Below are 19,499 nucleotides of genomic sequence, written 5' to 3'. Positions count from 1 at the left end.
AGACTTTAGTGAATTTAGTGAGTGTTTCTCCTCTCTCTCAATTGGTTGTTGTCAGTCTTGATATATTTGGATACATAACCTAATTGACTCGTACAGTTGACTGTCATTAAAAAATGTTAATTGCAACACATAGCAGCGATAAATAACCATAATGGGATGCTAAAATGTTGTCAGTGATCAAATGTGGTTATGAATGCAGTCTCTGTGACTTTCAGGAATCTGCTTTGTGGTGTCAGACTGAGTTCAGGCTCAAATTAGGTGTTATAACATCCAAGACGATCCTGCACTGATCTTCAAACATGTTCCCTCCCCTCAGAAAACACTTGAGCTGCTAAAGGTCTGAACCTGAATGCAGGCGTCATCAAAGCGCGCACGTGACTGGTCAGACGTACGGGAAATGACCCTTTTGTGCCCTACAGTAACTCTTTCCCATGCTTCTCACACCCCTTTCAAAAAAGTGCTGGGACATGGAAAATAACTACAATTTAAGAGACAGGCGTGCACGTTGTGACACATTACACAACACTCAGGATCACTGTAGGCAATGGGGAGCAGAGATACGGTTAATTGTCAAACAACAAAGGCATTCGGCCGAGCTTTGACTGTGTCATTATATCCCTAAACACAACTTAGTCACGAAGCACCGTGTAATTACCGGGTCTAATTATTTCTGACTGTAACATGATCTCTGTGCAAGAGATCACAGGTGTGAAAAGTGGTGAAAACTGAAATCAGAGACAATTTTTTTGGAATATAAACTCAAGAAAGAAGTCAAGGTTTGTGCTCCATTTCCTACTCGGTGAATCTAGCACACGATGCATTCATTTTGCAAAAAGATGCAAAATGACATGCAGTCATTTTAGGGTACTTTGCAATTCAAATCTTTTCTCCACTGGAATCCTTCCATAAACAGTGCCACCGCAGATGTTGTATGGTAAGATATGATCTGTCATGAAATCATTGCTAACGGAAAGGACGTGGCATGATGAACAACAACAAAATAAATAAATAAATAAATAAATAAAATAGATGGTCACACCTCATATTTAAAGTGATATCAATGAGAAAAGATACAGTAATCTGGAAATGATGCAAATGCAAATAAATTGGTTCATTTGGAGGCCATCTTGGCAAAATTTGCACAGCTATTTCCTAAGTAGGTATTAAAGTGTCACTATTATGCAATTTTTAAGGTTCCTAATATTGTTAAGTTTACATGCATGCCAGTTCAAAAAACGCTTTCTTTTTCTCAAAATATGCATTTAATATCACTTCATTTTCCAATGATTCTCAATCGTTTCATTTGAAGCAGTTCTAAGATTCAGTCTCTCTAAACCCCTTTCCGTGAGCCTACTCTGCTCTGATTGGTCAGATGGCCCAGTTTGTTGTGATTGGTCTACCGCGCACAGGTATGTCGGAAACGATACGCCCATTGCCACAGTTCTGTATTTTGAACGCTCGAAAGAAAACATAAACATCTATTATTTATCATACTTACAGGTTGTGATTCAATGAAGCCAGCTGGTCCAAATAAACTGGGTACTGAGCCATCTTTTAAGAGCAAGCGTGTAAAAATTTCTTTTTTTTTTTAAATGTAATTTGAATTTTTTTCAGCTTTATTTCATCTACCGTTAATGAGCTTTAATAGTTACAATAACGATAGCAACAGTAGTGTTATAATTTTTGCTAGGCTCAAATCATGCTAAAAGTCTGTCATTTTTAGGCTGGCCCAGCTAATGTATGTTTTATAGTAAAAATACAAGTAATGCATTGGCATTCAAAGTTTGCTAAAACATTTTATACACATTTATACATTTGACATGCTTTTATCTAAAGTGACTGCATTCAAGTTATACATTTATCATCCATGTTTATGCATTCAAACCCATGACATTTGTGTTGTTCGCGCTATGCTCTGCTGCTGAAATACGGGAATGCTATGTCCCAATGTTCAAATGAAGCCGCCATCTGATTGCAATTAGAGAGAAATAAGATGAGCAACAGGGCACTGACTGACACTAGGGAAATCCCAGAGTGAAGACAGGCAACTATCAAAGACAGAGAAGAAGGATGTGAAGACACGGCAGGAAAGCCCCTGAGGTCATGGGTAAGTCCAAAAGCTTGGCAGCAACATCTATTGCTTGTGGTGTCCAACCCTGGATGACCCCGACCAGATCACTCCCACTGACGAAGGCCATTGTCTCATGCTGTAATTAAAACAATACGGAGGCTGGATTCATACACACAGAGACCTGGTCCTCTATTGAGTTGATCCCTAGAAAAGAAGAAATCACACTAGATCTCTTTAATATATCAATAGTTTCTCACAGACAGCAGTGAGACTGCATGAAGAGTAAATGGAGTCTGATGCTTCTTAGATGTTTCTCCTTAAAAGACCATAGTTATCTATTAAGTGTCTTCTCTAGTTTCAAAGAAGATCTCAACACATTTCAAACTGTTCTCAGATTTGCAAGAATATGAAATTCTGTCATCAGACACTCTTAAAAATAAAGGTTCCAGAAGTGTGTTTTTGGAGTGATGCCATTTAAGAAAAAATGTTGGTTCCCTAAAGATCCTATCAGTGGCAGGTCTTAAAAGAACCATTATTCTCTCAATGTAAAGAACAAATTTAATGACCTAAAGTACCTTTTTCCACTTCAAAGAGCTTTTTGTGCAATAGAAAGGTTCCATGGACATTAAAGTTCTTCATGGAACCATCAATGCCAGTAAAGAACCTTTATTTTTAAGAGTGAAACTCTTGAGATGTCAATTTGAACTCATTTCTCATCACAATTGTTTCAAGACCAAACAATATGAGCCACTATCCACATTCAATTTATGGCTCTGTACTCTTACTGTATGTCAACAATTGTCTCATTTGTATATCAATTATGATGTCTCCTGAGGACCTGTAGAAGAAACATCTGAGAAAAAAAATAAAAATCACATGAGTAGGAGCATTATTTGCATGACACATGGAGTCGCTGCCTGTAGGGAGTTCCGAATAAGTCATTCAAGAGGTTTCATTTGAGTTAGGATGCTGTCTATGTATGGCAATAGACAGCAAGCTCACTCGGTTTTGGAAAAGAGCCATTCTGTATGAGCAAACTTTACCCACAGGCTAGGCTTCTCTACTAAAGCAACTCCTTAGTATTACCAGAGCTTTGAAAGGAAACCTCTCCTCACCAGCCACAGACTGATGGCCACATGAATGATGAATCCCCAGTAATTTATGAGTTTCAACGAAACTCTGCACTGTTCATCTGTGCATTTTATATTCAAAAAATTAAATATCTTTGGATATTAATTATCCAAATCCTAACGTCATTAAATATCCAAATCCTTTATTCATATTGAGAAAAGGAACCTTTTTGAAATGTTCTCATGGAAGAATCATAATGCTGCTACAGACTAACTGAATGACAAAGGTGCAAATAGCAGGTTGTTCTTTTGATGAAGTGGTTAGATGGTGTTTCCACTAACAGGGAACACTTTAGTGTACCAAAAAAATTTTTTTTAAAGTGAGAACTAATAGATAAACCAGCATTCAAAAGTTCAAGGTCTGTAAAATTTGTTCTTTGGGGTTATTAATGAATCTGTCTTTAATAGTTATCAACACCAATCTATATCCTTACTTATGGTTCTTGCAAAAAGACTGATTTTTCAGAGGTGGAAACTGGACTTGGTTCCAACATTTGATGTGAGGCTTAGTGAGCTGGTGAACATTATACAGATAGAGAGATTATGATTTATTACAAAACAATGACAAGTTAGTTTTATTCCAGATAATTTGGAAACCTATTAGACCACCCGAGAATATGATTGCTTCATATTGGTCTAGTGAACTGTATTTTTTATTTTTTTTTCATTTTTGAGTAATTAGCAATTTTACATATATATACAGTATATTTCTGACAACTCTTACATTATTTAGTTTCCTCATATTTCTGTATATTTAATTGTACTGTACTGTTGTTCCCATTTTGGTCCTCATGTTGGTTGAAATGTATGCTTTATCAGAAACTAAATGAAGTTTAATTAAAAAAAAAATGATAACAATGTTTTTGAAACAAGTCCTTATGCTCGACAAAGCTGTATTTATTTGATCAAATTGCAGTCAAAAAACATTATACATTATACAAAATATTATTACAAAATATATATATTTTTAATTGTAATAATAACATTTCATAATAGCAATAATAATACAATAAAATAAAATCTCTCTTCTGCAGTTTTAAAATGTCATTTTTTACCAAGATGCAAAAGCAGCCATTACTTCAGTCTTTAAATATGTATACTCTTACTAAATTATTACATACTTATTACATAAGTAATAAGTACTTACATAATTGTTACATATAGCAAGGCATTTAAACATTATCTAGAAAAAAATTGCAAACAATCATAAAAATGCTCAAATAAATGTAAAATAAAATTACAATATAAAAATTTTGTTTTACCACCTGATGTTGGTGATCAGCAGATTATATTCCTCTTCACTGACCAAAAAAGAAACAAAAAGAAAGAACGAACGAAAGAAAGAAAGAAAAATGTGAAAGAGAATGTTGTTGCGACATCAGTAATTAAGATTAAGTACCTCTCATTATGAAACTTGAGTGGGCATAAAAAGCTGTGCATGTTTGCACATGTTCATAAAAATACATACCAGGGTGGCTTTTTATTTAAAGCAGCGCTTCAGGCCCAGAGCTTTAATGAGCTCTGTAATCTCAAAATCAAGCACTGTCATCACTGCTAACACCAAACTGCACACATATACTCTGTTTGTTAGCCTCCCCTGACATTTCTGCTAATGTTTTTTGTCATAAATTCCTTCGAATGTGATGGAAGAGATGAGACCACCGACCACTTCAGAGAATACAGCAGGTATAAATTTTAATTATGGACGAAGTCATATTGCGTAGTCCAATAAAACACTCTGGCTTTTCACTAATGTTATAGCATCATTTTATTTATGATACAATTTGTCCTAGACAAAAAATAGTAGAGAAAAAAATTGTGTTGTTAAATCAAGCTGGAAAAATATCAAACGGTGCTTTCACACGCTTTTGGCGAGTCTGTTTGACGTCAGAGCTTGGTTTGTTCGGTTAGTCGGCTTTCTGCTTGAAAAGGTGATCCCAGCTAACAATATTTGGTTCCTGGAAAGTTCTGGGAACTTTAGTAATAAATCCTAAAAATGAGCATTGGGAAAACATTTTGTGTAATTCTTATCAGGCTATCAAACCTTGGGAATGTTATATATAATTATATATATATATATATATATATATATAAACAAAAAACAATGAGGACTGTATGTAATGTTAGGAAACTGTAAATGAACTGTGTGTTCATTTCATGTATAATTTGCATATACTTGCATTTTTGCAGAATGCATTTCTGTATGATAAATACTTAAATAACACAACTAAGGTCTTGAAAGTAAGGGCCAGTATCTGCCTACAAACCGTCCAAAACACCCTTGCAACCACACATGCTAACAACTTCAACACCTTAGCAACTGAACAGCTTAGCATCATTGCATAATATATTTCTGTACAACAAATCGCTGCTGAAAAAAAAAACAGCTAAAACCAGCCTTAGCTGGGTGGCTGGTAGGGCTGTCAAAAAAAAATTATAATTTCAAATATTCGTCGAATTTAAAATAAAAATCCACATTCGAATGCAAAAACGTTGCATTTGAATTTTAGGGGTGCGTTAAGGAGGCAGCCTTATCAGTGGCGCACGAGATGCGATGACGATGTAAGTGTCATTACATTTTAATGTTTACATACAGCAGCATCTCAGAGATCTCGAATCAATTAATTAGCAGAAGTTATTACTCCACCACTTGTGTGTGACGTCATTAACAACGGCCCTAAATTGTTGAAATTATGTGGTTCAAACGACGGAGATACGACCATGTTCGGGAAACAGTCGTGACTGGCTAGTTCGTTTCCACAACAATGCATTGTACTATCGTGGTTAATCAGTGAGTTACGTCGTTGTATGACCAGGCTGGACGACCAGCCAAGCAGTTAAGTTCACATAGTTGTTTCTCCGAAAAACAATGCTACAGCCAGTTATTCTACTTTGAAATTTGCGTTCCGTGTTGGTATGTCTGTTTTTGTTTTGGGCTGTGTGATTCCGCCCACTGCCATCGCCGATAGACGATATTATTGTGCATGGGTGGGTGGGGGCAAGAGCGAGACTCCCTGTACTTATCATAGGCTATTTCATTACTATTTGGTGTTTTAAACAGCACGCGCGCGCGAGAGAGAGAGAGAGAGACTATGGAAGCACCACAAATCTAAATAATGTAATTTCAAACATACTGATAAACTAACATGTTAAATACAAAAAATATTTAAAACAGCTAGTTCATATATATTCGGATACAACAGTCTAGACCTACTACGCGGTCTAGGATACGCTAGCAAGAACTAAACTAAGCACATCATCAGGTGAACAAACATAAATTAAGTACACAGACCACAGCGTAAGTGCCTATCCAGTTAACACTTAAAAAAAAAAAAAGCCACGAGTGCAAAAAAATCTAATCAGTTTCAAATCAAACTGTAAACTGCAGTCCAATGCATGTTGATTTTTAGGAGTAAAGTTAAAAAAATATAAATAAATATATATAAAAAATAAATAAATAACAGTCCGGTCCAGACAAAGTGTAATCTTTTCAGATCATCACAAAGATAATGTACCTTGCGAGATTTCGGGATGGACAATGTCCTCAAAAGACGTTCCCAGCTAATGTTACTTCAGTGAAATTGCTGTTCCGTTCGCGTCAATTGTCTGAGTGGTTTTTACGTACTCCATCGCTTTCTGTGGATCCGTGAAAAGCTGCTCTGTGTTACCTGGCAGAGAGATACGAAATAGGGCGGGATGACGAAAGCCGAATCGAGCACCTTAAACATTCTGCAGATATTTGCGCACTTCACCGAACGCCACTCTTTTCTTGGCTTCGTTTGCTGTAAGATCTGGGAAGAGAATGACAGGTTTTCCCTTATAGGTCAGCCTTCTATTTTGACGTGCCCTTTGGAGAATCTGTTCACGAATGTGGTAGATGTGGACCCTGATAATGAAGGGCCTGGGTGGTTGACCGGGTTTGGGCTTTGGCTGGAGTGACCTATGAGCTCGATCAAGCAGCGGCTTCTCTTCCAAGTTCATCAGGTCGCAGAGAAGGTTCGAAACAAATTCCGTCGGATGGTTGCCCTCTTCTCCCTCATCGATTCCGATCAGCCTAATGTTATTTCTCCTAGATCTGCTTTCGAGATCCTCGCACTTGAAAGACAGAGCGTTAACCTCGGTCTGAAGTTTGGCCACGGTAGTTTCGAGATGCGTGAGAGTGTCACTCGCGGCCATCGCCGAGTCCTTGACAGCACGCAGCCGCTCCAGCCGAAGTCAGCTCTTCTTTAACACCGTTGATGTCTGATTGTAGACCACTAATCGCACTTTCGATGTTAACACAAATGTCATTTTTCATGGATTCGAGCGATTGTTTTAACATTTCAGCTGAGAGTAACTCCCCCTCGTGAGCACCTCTCGAGTCGGCCGAGCTAGCCGTGTTAGCCTGCGTCTTTTTGCCACCTCGTTTGCTGCCCGGAGCTGTCATGAAAAATCTGCTTTCGAGATCCTCGCACTTGAAAGACAGAGCGTTAACCTCGGTCTGAAGTTTGGCCACGGTAGTTTCGAGATGCGTGAGAGTGTCACTCGCGGCCATCGCCGAGTCCTTGACAGCACGCAGCCGCTCCAGCCGAAGTCAGCTCTTCTTTAACACCGTTGATGTCTGATTGTAGACCACTAATCGCACTTTCGATGTTAACACAAATGTCATTTTTCATGGATTCGAGCGATTGTTTTAACATTTCAGCTGAGAGTAACTCCCCCTCGTGAGTACCTCTCGAGTCGGCCGAGCTAGCCGTGTTAGTCTGCGTCTTTTTGCCACCTCGTTTGCTGCCCGGAGCTGTCATGAAAACACACAGTATCTACTAACTTTATGCCAGTGTGTGTTCATAAATCATATCCCAGTGAAAGAATAAAATAAATAAACTTCTAGGTCTGATTATTATTTAATTGAAATTTCCCCTGTGAGGAGCTCACTAAAAACGTGTCCACATCGTGTTCGCGCAACAGCGCCCCTCACCTCCGGGGTCTTCTGATTGGTCCACTGTTTTGGAACTGACACTGATGAGCGGCGTGTAAGAGTTGAAATGTTTTAACTTGACACGGCGTCTTAAAAATGTAGTGCTCATGTGCAAAACGCTGCAAAAGACCATCTAGCGCGTGTTTACAAAGAAAAACAACGGAAAAGTAGTGTGTTGGAATGGAAATGCATTCTGTGTGAATGGCCCCTTAGGGTAATCAAACTTGTTCAGACCAAGTAATCAGGCCAAGTGTGAAAACAGTCAAACACACACACAGAGAGAGAGAGACATCATCAAAATCCAGAGTTTCCATTTAAACGTCTTTCTCTGTGCGTGCTGCTATCTAAGCACTTAATCTATAGGGGAGACAGCTAAAGACAGAGGGTGAACACAAGCCCTCAGCCATTACGGAGACTGGGTGGCTAAGAGCTCCGAGCACAGAGCTGATTGTAACGAAACCTATACAGGTGATGAAACATGAGAGTTTTTTTTTTTCTAAATTCAGGTTGAGGTGCTTCTTCCCCTGCGTTTGAGGAGATGAGACTCGACAGGGTGCTTTGAACGTACGCCTTTGTTTTTAGGAGAGCTGCTGTTGCTGAAGTGTGACCCGAGGCAGTGGAGCTGATGGGCCTGTATCAGGGCTTGGTTACGTGAGCCTCGCTTTTACTGTCTCTTTCTGCTGTCTCACTCAGAGACGATGGAGGATAACTTTCTCTTCAGGCACCCAGACACAGATCTCGCTATATATGAGTTCCTCTGTTCCAGTTTGAAAAGACTGATGTTGTACCTTTGTAAAGTGGACCATTAGTCTGTAACTATATACATTAGGCTTTATACACACAGACTGTGAGTTTACATATTTTCAATGATTAATCTGAGAGTGTCTGAAGTGGCACCAGTATTTATAATCTGCTAAAATCAGTGGCTGCCTGTTATTTCCTTGACGTCTTTCTCATCTTAAGGAACAATTAACTCAAAAATGAATATTATGTCATTATTTTCTCACGTTCATGTCATTCCAACCCCGTATGTTGATATTGTTTCCATGGAAGTTTTACACAGCTGTTTTCCAGACAGTCCATAACTCTAAAAAGGGCAAAAAATATTTGAACACCTTTAAAAGTCCATGAAAGAGCTGTTCAAAAACAATTAGGCTTTTTCACACGTACATTTACCAGCATTTTTCTGTTTAAAGGTTATGTGTATTTTAACAGGACCTGTTGTTGAAATGCCAGCAAATTGGCTCTGCTAATTAACTTGCTTAGATAGAAAGTTCACCCAAAAATGAAAGTTCTGAGATTTACTCACCATCATGTTATTCCAAACCTACATGACTTAAAAAAAAAAACACTTCCAAAACCTTCACCCAAAGAAGATTTTAAACTTAAACTTAAACTTAAATGTCTTGAATCAAATCAAACACAACTATCATAAACCCCACATGTACAGGACTATGTATCTGTTTGACAACCAATGTCAGATGGAGACAGTGGGTCTCATACACTAACCGTGCAAACATAAAAATTTGAATGTGAAATCTACACACAAACGTTTTCAGAAAGATATCTAATAAATGTAATAAAGTTCGTACTGAGCTTTTTGAATTAGAAAACTTTTGTTTTTGCATAGTAGTGTGGACTGTGATAATGAAAGTATTCAAAGACAATGACAGCTTTAGTCATGTGACACACATCTGTATATATTTATATATACAGACGTGCCTGCTATTCACTTTCATAATGTTACTAATTATACATTTTGCCCGCGGCAAAATATGATGACAGTTGCATTTTAGACCATACATGGAATAATGATTTTGAGTGCAACCTGGAGGCACAAGTGAGTGGTGGGATATTTTGCTAATAAAATAATTGTGCCCGAATAATAATGTAAGAATATTATTATGGTCTCACTGTATCATCTCAGCTTTTATGATGTTTTATGTATGCGCAGCAAGGTGATTTAAGTGTTTTTATCATTTTAGGGTGGTTGTGTACACACACTGCCAACACACATTTCAGTTCAAACAACTTGTAAAAGTGCATGTAGCATTATATGACCCCTTTAATGAGACCCAGTGTTTGGAAACCTTTTTAAAAACAAAAACAATTGCAATTGCTTTTTGTGACACTAGTTGGTGCAAAAATTACAGACTTACTTTACCTAAAAATTATTTATGTATTTTGTAATTTTTAATTATCTTTATACTCGGTATCGGCAAGTACCAAAAATAAAAGTATCGGTATCGGGCGAGTACTGGAAAAAGTGGTATCGGTGCATCCCTAATCTTTATTTAACTGTTTATTTAGCCCCAATATACACAGCGCCTTTTCTTTTGAAAATGTTTTTAATGACAACAGAATGCTGCCATACAACCTGTTTTCTGTTCACCTGCCTCTCCTTCCCTGAATCCTTCCACTTGGGATCTGTTCGGATGGGTTTTCATATGAGTTCACAGTGGGCTATTCATCCGAGGTTATATTCCAACCAAATTCAACTTGACTTCTTACTATTGCTCTGGGTCCATTCACAGTCTTGATATCCCAACATCTCTTTTCCTAAAGTCCCTTTATATCACAAGTTGTCTGTTACTTGGCTGCGTTCGATCAGAGCCGACGGCGGCTCCGGCTCAAGGCAGCTCTCTTCACTGGGGTCGGGTGTATCTAATAAAAAGCCAGCTCTATAGAGCTTTTATCAGTGGGCTTTGGTTATGTTGATCACTAGATCCCAGGTTAATCTCTCTCCGAGAGTCAGTGACATTTTTAAAGCTGTTCTCCCCAAAAGCCCCATTCTCTCAGAGATTGTTTTACACCGTTTGACATTTCCGCAGTGTTTGAAACGCTCCACATGTCAGGTGGGGATGTAAGAGCCTCTCTATGCATGCTTCACCTCTCTAAGCGAATACATCTCTTGAGAACCTGAGCTGACTTATTACGTAGAGTGATTTCCAGGGACAGCCATCGTATTTGGTGGCCTGTGCCTGACTAGAGCTATACTTGGAAATGTCTCAGGTTTTCAACAGCCTGGAAAGTAAAATAACTACTAATTCTCTAAGAATTCACTAAGAAACAATATAAACCGTAAGAAATAAACCTGTAAAATAACAGAAAAATTACTGGCAGCTCATTACCGAACGTTAAACCAATTTTGCAGACATTTCCGTTAACACTAAAACAAAATGCAATGCAGTGTAATATTCAAAATACAGGTGAAACAGCTATAAATAAATAAATACAGAAGATTCTTTCAAATTAATGCAGTACATTGTGCCCTATTTTTACTTTTATTTGTATTTTTTTTTTTAAGAGTGAAATAACATTCTTCTCTATTATTCAATTATTTAGTGTTTTGATTAACTAAAAATAAAACTATTAAAAATAGTTTTTGGTAGCTGAGATAAAATGAAATATAATTATTATTGAAATATTAATTAATAACGAAATTAATACATTTAAAATTTAAATAAAAATAAATTGAAGATAAATATTTATTAAAAAAAAAAAATATATATATATATATATAAAACAATAATAATCAAAACCTAGTGACAAAATTACTAAATCTAAAATAAAAACTGAAAATATAAAAATAAAAGCTAATTCCAAATATTAATAAATGCTATAATTGTTTATAAATAATACTAAAATACTGTAACACTGTAATGAATAACTGCTGCCACAGTAGAAAATTTACGTTTAATTTAAATTTGGTTTATCTTAAATACTGTTAATTGTAGAAGGCAATAGCCTTGATATTTTGTGAATAAATACAATTTATAACTAGCATAATTAGCATAGAATAGAGATGTGTCTGCACTGAAAAGAATGCATGACTCATTTGAATATATTAAAGGTATAGTTCACCCAAACATTAAAATGTATTATAAATTCACTCACCCTTGGGCCATTCAAGATGTCAATTTTTGTTTCTTGGAACAGATTTGGAAATGTAGCATTACATCACTTGCTCACCAATGGATCCTCTGCAGCGAATGGGTGCCGTCAGAATGAGAGTCCAAACAGCTGATAAAAACATCACAATAATACACAAGTCATCCACGTTACTCCAGTCCATCAATTAACGTTTGAATAGTGAATTAGTTTAGTGAAGTTTACATATTTTTGATAATATTGTTTGGTGGTTTAATGTGAGGAATGCTAAATGTATCCTAGCTAAACCTCTGATTAAGGAAATGAGATAAAGTAACCTCTGACAGATAAATGAGATAAAGTAACCTCTGACAGATGTTTTCTTTAGTGTACAGTTTGATTGAAATTGTTCACGTTACTTATATCAGCGAGGGTCAGATTATCATACTTACAGTTTGTATTAAACCGTGTATGATGTTGCAGTTCCCAATAAAGTTGCTGGCAAAGTTTTATTCATGCACCAATGCCAATTTTGTCATTAATTTTGGACCCTGCTTATTTATGACCAGATTTCTAATCATGACAACTTTGATGTAAACAGATGAGTCAATGCAGCCCCTCATGGTTTTTAAAGCAGGAATTTGACGAAAAGTTTTTTTTTTTTTTTTTTTATCCAACGGGTGTGTAATAGCCACCTACAGTCCTTTAGCCTTCATCTTCCAACAGCAGCTATTAAAACCGATGAGTCATTCATAGATTTAACATTATTTAAGTTTGACCTTCTGTGTACATCTGATGTCACACATCTGATCATCTTTGACGGATAATTATATGTCCCCTGACCAGGGTGCAAACTATGGACACTTGTAGCTGTTATGTATCTTTGTAAGTCATTGTAAGCCGTCTCTTGAGGCACGCGCAAGCGCACGAACACCCCCCCCGTTATAAAAAAAAAACAAGTGGCTCCCCCAAAGTCCACGTTATAGTTCGAACACTGCCCCTGACCCACCACCTCTGTTCTTCTCATTTGCACATCTGTTCGTCAAGCTGCTAAATTCTCAATGCACATTCGCACTCTGCTACTGAAGTGTTCATCACCCCCTTCCCTCCCTTAGTTGCCGTTGTTTTGCACGCCACGGCCCCCTTGGTGAAGCAATAATTAATTTTCCATTGTACATCTGTACACTGTAAGTGCCATATGACTATAAAGTGAACCTTGAACTTTTGTTTCATTAGTACAAACAGGCTGAAGACCCTCCTTATGAAAAAAAAAAAAAAGATTTTATAGCCTCAAAATATAAAACAAAAATAAATAGCTTTTAATAAACATCGGTAGCACAACAAAATTTGTGTAGTTTGTTTTGACTGAAAATCAGGTAAAACTGTTAAGGAAGATTTTACCCATAATTTTCACAAATAACTACAAAGAAACAGCTAGTAACACATTTAATTAAATGTGATTTTTTTTGGTTACACTTTACTTGAAGGGGTGTGCATAAGACTGACATGACACCTTCATAATCATGACATGACACCTACATAATCATGACATGACACATGTCATGAATATGAAGGTTTTTTATGCATGTTTATGACAACTGTCATTAAGTGTCATTCGCTCAGTTATGTAATTTTTAATGCAAATATGACATTGTTTGAGATGTCTTTGTTATGGGCTATGGTTAGGGGTAAGGGTAGGGGTAGGGTTAGGTCAAATAATGTCATATTTGCATTAAAAATGACATAACTGAGCGAATGACACTTAATGACAGTTGTCATAAACATGCATAAAACCTCCTTCATATTCATGACATGTGTCATGTCATGATTATGAAGGTGTCATGTCAGTTTTATGCACACCCCTTCAAGTAAAGTGTTACCGATTTTTTTTTTTCCAAGTAGAAAGACTGAAATAATATTTTCTTGTAAAATATCCTCCAATAATATTTAATTTATTTAAATTCGCTAAATATTGTAAATCATTTAAATATAATTTAGATTAAATTAGCCTGATTAAATTCCCCAAATAAGCATTCTGTTACTGCACACTATGACTTCATAGATCATTGCTGTGTGTTGTTGCTATTTATTTAAAATCAATGTTTAATAAAACTCAAGATATATTTTAATTTATGTTGGGACCACAATAAATGTAATGTATATTTAATCTTGGACATAGAGGGACAAAATAAAAGACTGGCAGGCCAGATGTTGGCTCATCTGTAATGGATTTCTCGTCTTTTTCCATTGATGTCTTTAATAGAATGTATCAGTTTAACTCAACTTCAATGCTTTCAGCAGACTTAGTAAATGTCAGTATCATTTAGTAAAGTTATGACTGTGAGCTTCAGTTCATCCAGCCAGCGGGGTTACGGAGAAGTTTTCTTTTAATGATCTTTTTTATGAGTGTAATTTCATCCTCAGCACTAAACAGCAACTCTGTGCTTTACTACTGTGGATATCAGATAAAGTTACGCACAGATCCTCCTTTTCGCATGGCTCTGTTACACTGACGCACTGAAGACAATCCGCATGTGACATAGCACTTTTTCAACCATATGGTGCAGAAAAGTTATGACAAATTTCTGTGTGGCACAAACAATAGAGCACAGACTCTAAAAATAAATAAATAAAACATTTAAAAAAAGGCTACAGGTGTATCCCTTACAAAAGTAACAGGCCTATAGAGTGCTTACCGACTTTTTCAACTTCCTCTGTTCTGGAAGTATTTTTTTTTTTTATAATAATTCTTCCCATAGGGATTTTTGAAAAGTCTTTGTTATAAACCATGAACCAAACCAACCAGCTATGAGGTGAATCACTACAATCCCAAGAAGCATTGCAAATGACAGTCAAATTAAAACCAACAGAGAAATATACAGCAGACTAAAGCAATTATAAATACGATGCTTTGTGGGAGTGGATGGGCACTAAAAACTTATTTTGATGCAATTTGCTTGTTTCGATTCACTGATTGGTGACGATTTCTTTGCAGAATCATGTGTAATGTTGTTTCTCAGCTATTCTCACTGTTAAACATTTGAAAAGTATAGTTGAAATAGTTGAAATAATGCAGGCTGATGGTTTTAACAAAAGCATATACCACCAATTAACAACCTTGTAGCTCACAGTAGGTCTGTTTTTAAAGGTTTATTAAGTTATCGTTTACAATCTATTCCTCTATGGAGAAAATGAATGCAATTTTTACTTACAGAACCCAACTGTTGCACTCTATTACCGGACATTTGCTACCGATTTGCAGTTTTTAGTAAACTTCCGTCACCCAAAGTGGATCATTGGATCATTATATAGAGTCAAGACACTTCCCTCTGTTTTTGTGATTTTGTAGCAAATGACCTGTCAGTGTCGAAAAAAAGAGTAACATCAACATTTGATCAGTTTGGTTCTGCACACACTCAAATATGGCAATAAGCGTGCATCTGCATAACAAATACACATTTTCGGGATAAAAATAGCATGTTTTTTTGGTGTTTTAAATGTCATTTTTCTATTTAATTCTATATTTTTAATTACATTTTTATAATAAACTAATTGAATTATATTTATAATCAAAATGTCTCTCATTTTATTTGTCATCTTGGATTAATTTTTTGACTGAGCTTGTTGGAATGCATTATGTGATTGTGTTCTCTGTGAAGGACGTGCAATACTGTCCTAAAAATTTTGCCAAAATAACATGTCCTAGACCTTTTGGAACAGCCTTCACACTGAGAGTTCAATTATAAAGCCCTGTCTACATTGGGAGAACATCAAGTTTTGGAACAGAGCCCTTGAGATTATCCAGTTAGACAACTGGCCCATGATGGCCAATGTCTAATGGCAAACCAAAGTGAAAGGCATATGTTCAAACAAATCCAGGGCTGAGGACCATTTAATGGCAAACATGGAAGTCGGCAGCACTCCAGATGCTAGCCAAACCCAAATGTGTCAGAATGGCTCCTATACAAGGATAGATGGCGGAAGTTTGACTATTCCAACTGTTTACTTGGTGACCTCATCCCAAAATGAATAATTGACAATGAAGGTGGAGAAGCGATCTCAAAGACAGATATCTCTGTCGTTTGATGGCTTCACCCAGTTTGAACTCCCTCTTCCTTTCTCTTGTTCACAAAAGTAGAATAAGGGAGAGAGGCAGGGAAAGAGAGAGACATTTTAGCTGTGTATTCTTCCACCATCAGCATTATATAACCTCTTTTAGCAGACGCTTCTTTTTAATATTTTATAGCCTGGTGTTCTATTGCCAGAATAATGAAAAAACTTAACTTTTTATTCCTCGAGGACACAGGACAGTCTTCGGTAAGCACGTGTGCAAGTGTCAATGTTCTTAGAGTGGCCACAACCTTGAAGAAACAAAAGCAACTAACTGCCATTGTTTAGCATTAGCTTAGTCCAAAAAAAAAGTAATAATAATAATAAAATAAATGCAGTTTAGGATTAAATGTAATAAATCTTGCAAATAAAGAATACAATTGTTCTATAATGGATAATCACTTTTAATTGTGTAATTAAGTTAAAGGGGTCATATGATGCAATTTCAATTTTTCCTTTCTCTTTGGAGTGTTACAAGCTATTGGTGCATAAAGAAGATCTGTAAAGTTGCAAAGACTAAAGTCTCAAATCCAAAGAGATATTCTTTATAAAAGTTAAGAGTCAACCACGCCCTCCTAAAACGGTTCATTCTAACACGCCCCCACATGTCTACGTCACGATGTGGGAAGATTTGCATAACGCCGCCCAAATGTTTATTTCTCTTTCTATCAATACAGTAATCCATTATGATTATAACATGGTTCCTCTGGCTTTGCCAGCACTTATTTAACCATTGTTGCAGTGCTAGTGTGCTATTATTGTCAAATGCTGCACAGCTCTGCCAGGCATCATTGTGGCCTGATTACACTGTGTTATGGAAGGATGCTGTGAAGCTGCAGGTGTCAGGGAGGGTTCCAGCTTCTGGGTTTGATCGGTGCACCCAGGGCTGTATAAAAATGCTGGCACTATGGTCGCTCCTGGAGCGCGGGCATTGTCTGTGGGCTGAGAGCGGACACAATGGCACAGCAGGCTGAGGGTTGAAGCAGGTCTGCGAAGGCAGCTGCGAGAACGCACACACCCCCTCAGTGGCACTTGAAAGGGGCACGAAAGTTTATGAGACTGAACACGGAGAGGAAAAGAAATGAATGCATATTTAAAAAGAACACAAGTCTGCTTTCGGAAGATGGACCAGCGTGCCAGAGCGAGCTTGCGCACTGTCCATCTCATGGATAAATTACATTATGTGTGCGAGCAGCGGCCAGATTTTAGCAGTAAGTGCTCCATCCGCCTCCCCTGCAGGCAGCTTCCTTAAAAGGGCACATCAGTGAGATGCTATGATGTCATTCCCTCACTGTCAGTATGGCTCGCGCGCTGTCGGGAATGCATTTGACCCCTTGTGCCTCTGTGCTTCCATTCGAGCAGCTTGGTGCATTACCTCATCGAAACACACTCTCCACGTCTGCTTTCTTCTTCTTTTTTAAGAGACCTAAACACAAACAGTAGAACCTGGAAAATATAAAATAGTATCAGCTTTGGAATACTTGATTGATTCTGTTCATTCATTGGTCATTCATAGAATCCAATGGTCAGATATTTTGGTAACACTTTACTTAACTTACCTAAGGTTCCATTTGTTAACATTAGTTAAAAGGATAGTTCACCCAAAAATTAAAATTTGCTGTTAATTTACTCAACCCTCAGGCCATCCAAGATGTAGGTGACACTTTTTCTTAAACAGCAGCGAAGATTTTTAGCTGAAACCGTGGTCCTTAGTGATTCATATAATGCTGCCCGTTGAGAAGCATATCAAGGAACACAAAATTAATACCCGTGGCTCCTGATGATATATTGAGGTCTTATGAAGTGAAATGATTGGTCTGTGCAAGAAACTGAACATTCTTTACAGCATTATTACCTGTGATGTATAGCCTCAGGCAAACGGTCCAGATTGAATCTGGTTCGCAAACAAATCATTCTTTTGAACCGGTTCCTTTTGGTGAACTAGTTGAACCAGTTCACTGAACTGAACTGAACTGAACTGTTTGAACTGACAGTTCATGGCTCGAGCAGCACAGATCTGCAAGTCACTCAAAACTCACTTTTGGATGTGTCTGACAGTCACTCTGACTCAAAATGAGCCAATAAACCAGCGTGTAATATGATCCTATGATGCTGGTTTTTGCCAACTCATTCAGCTCTCCAGGTCCTCCAGTACTTACTGAACTGAGGAAACAGTTCAGATTTGAAGACCAGTGAGCTGGTGATATGCTCATACATGAACTGATGACTTCTCAATATTTATGTATAAAGGTAAGCTGATTAGACAAGTTTATTCATTTTATATGCTTTAGACACGTAAAACCTCCACATTTCACATCATTATTGAATGCATTAATAATGTAATCATTATGTAAACAAACTAGTGAACTGAACCAGTTCATTGAAACGAACTGTCCAAAAGAACCAGTTCACAGAAAATAATCAGATTTCCCTGTTGCCCGAGGCTATGGATTACAGGTAATAATGTTGTAGATATTGTTCAGTTTTCACCTCAATATAACATCAGGAGCCTCGGGTTTTCATTTTGTGTTCCACGATATGCTTTTTCTCATTCTGAAAGATGGACAGTCGCTGACTTGCATTTTGTGAATCACCAAGAAACACGATTTTGGCTAAAAATCTTCTTTACTGTTCTACTCAAGGAATAAAAGCACCTACATCTTAGATGGACAGATGTTGAGTAAATTAACAGGAATTTTTTTTTTTTTTTCTTTAATGCATTAGCTAAAATTATTATAAAAATGTTTTTTTTCTTACAGTATTTATTAATCTTTGTTAAAACAGTTCACAGTGCATTAACTAATGTTAACATATACAACTTTTGATTTAAAAAATGTATTAGTAAATATTAAAATTAACATGAAATATGATTAACAAATGCCATATAAGTATTGTTTATTGTTTGTTCATGTTTACTAGTAGAATTAATAAGTTATCAAGTTAAGTTATAAAAACAATTACAAATCCATTAAAAAGTATCATTTACTTCATACTTTACAGTGAATATCTATGTAGCCTATTATTTATCATGACAATTCAGGTACATTTACATGTTGTTAAATTGCTTTTGGAATTAAAAATGAAATATAATTTACAGTGAAACTTAACAAAATATGTACTGTATGATGTTCTCAGAAGCCCTGCGTGAAATCAAATGACATTTTATTATTATTTATTGTCTATAAAACCTGTTTGAAAACAATCATTATTCTGGCAATTCCATATGGCACTAGTGGCACATAAATAACATGCTTCATTTTGTAGTAATACTGTATAAATGGAAATAAATTGTAAAATATATACAGGCACAAATTTGCCATCCATGTTTTTAACAGTGAATATTTGGCAACCACAGCTGCAA

Source organism: Sinocyclocheilus rhinocerous, unplaced genomic scaffold (assembly GCF_001515625.1).
Source record: "Sinocyclocheilus rhinocerous isolate Xijiao unplaced genomic scaffold, SAMN03320098_v1.1 scaffold1482, whole genome shotgun sequence".
Lineage (NCBI taxonomy): Eukaryota > Metazoa > Chordata > Actinopteri > Cypriniformes > Cyprinidae > Sinocyclocheilus > Sinocyclocheilus rhinocerous.
This window is presented reverse-complemented; position numbering follows the sequence as displayed.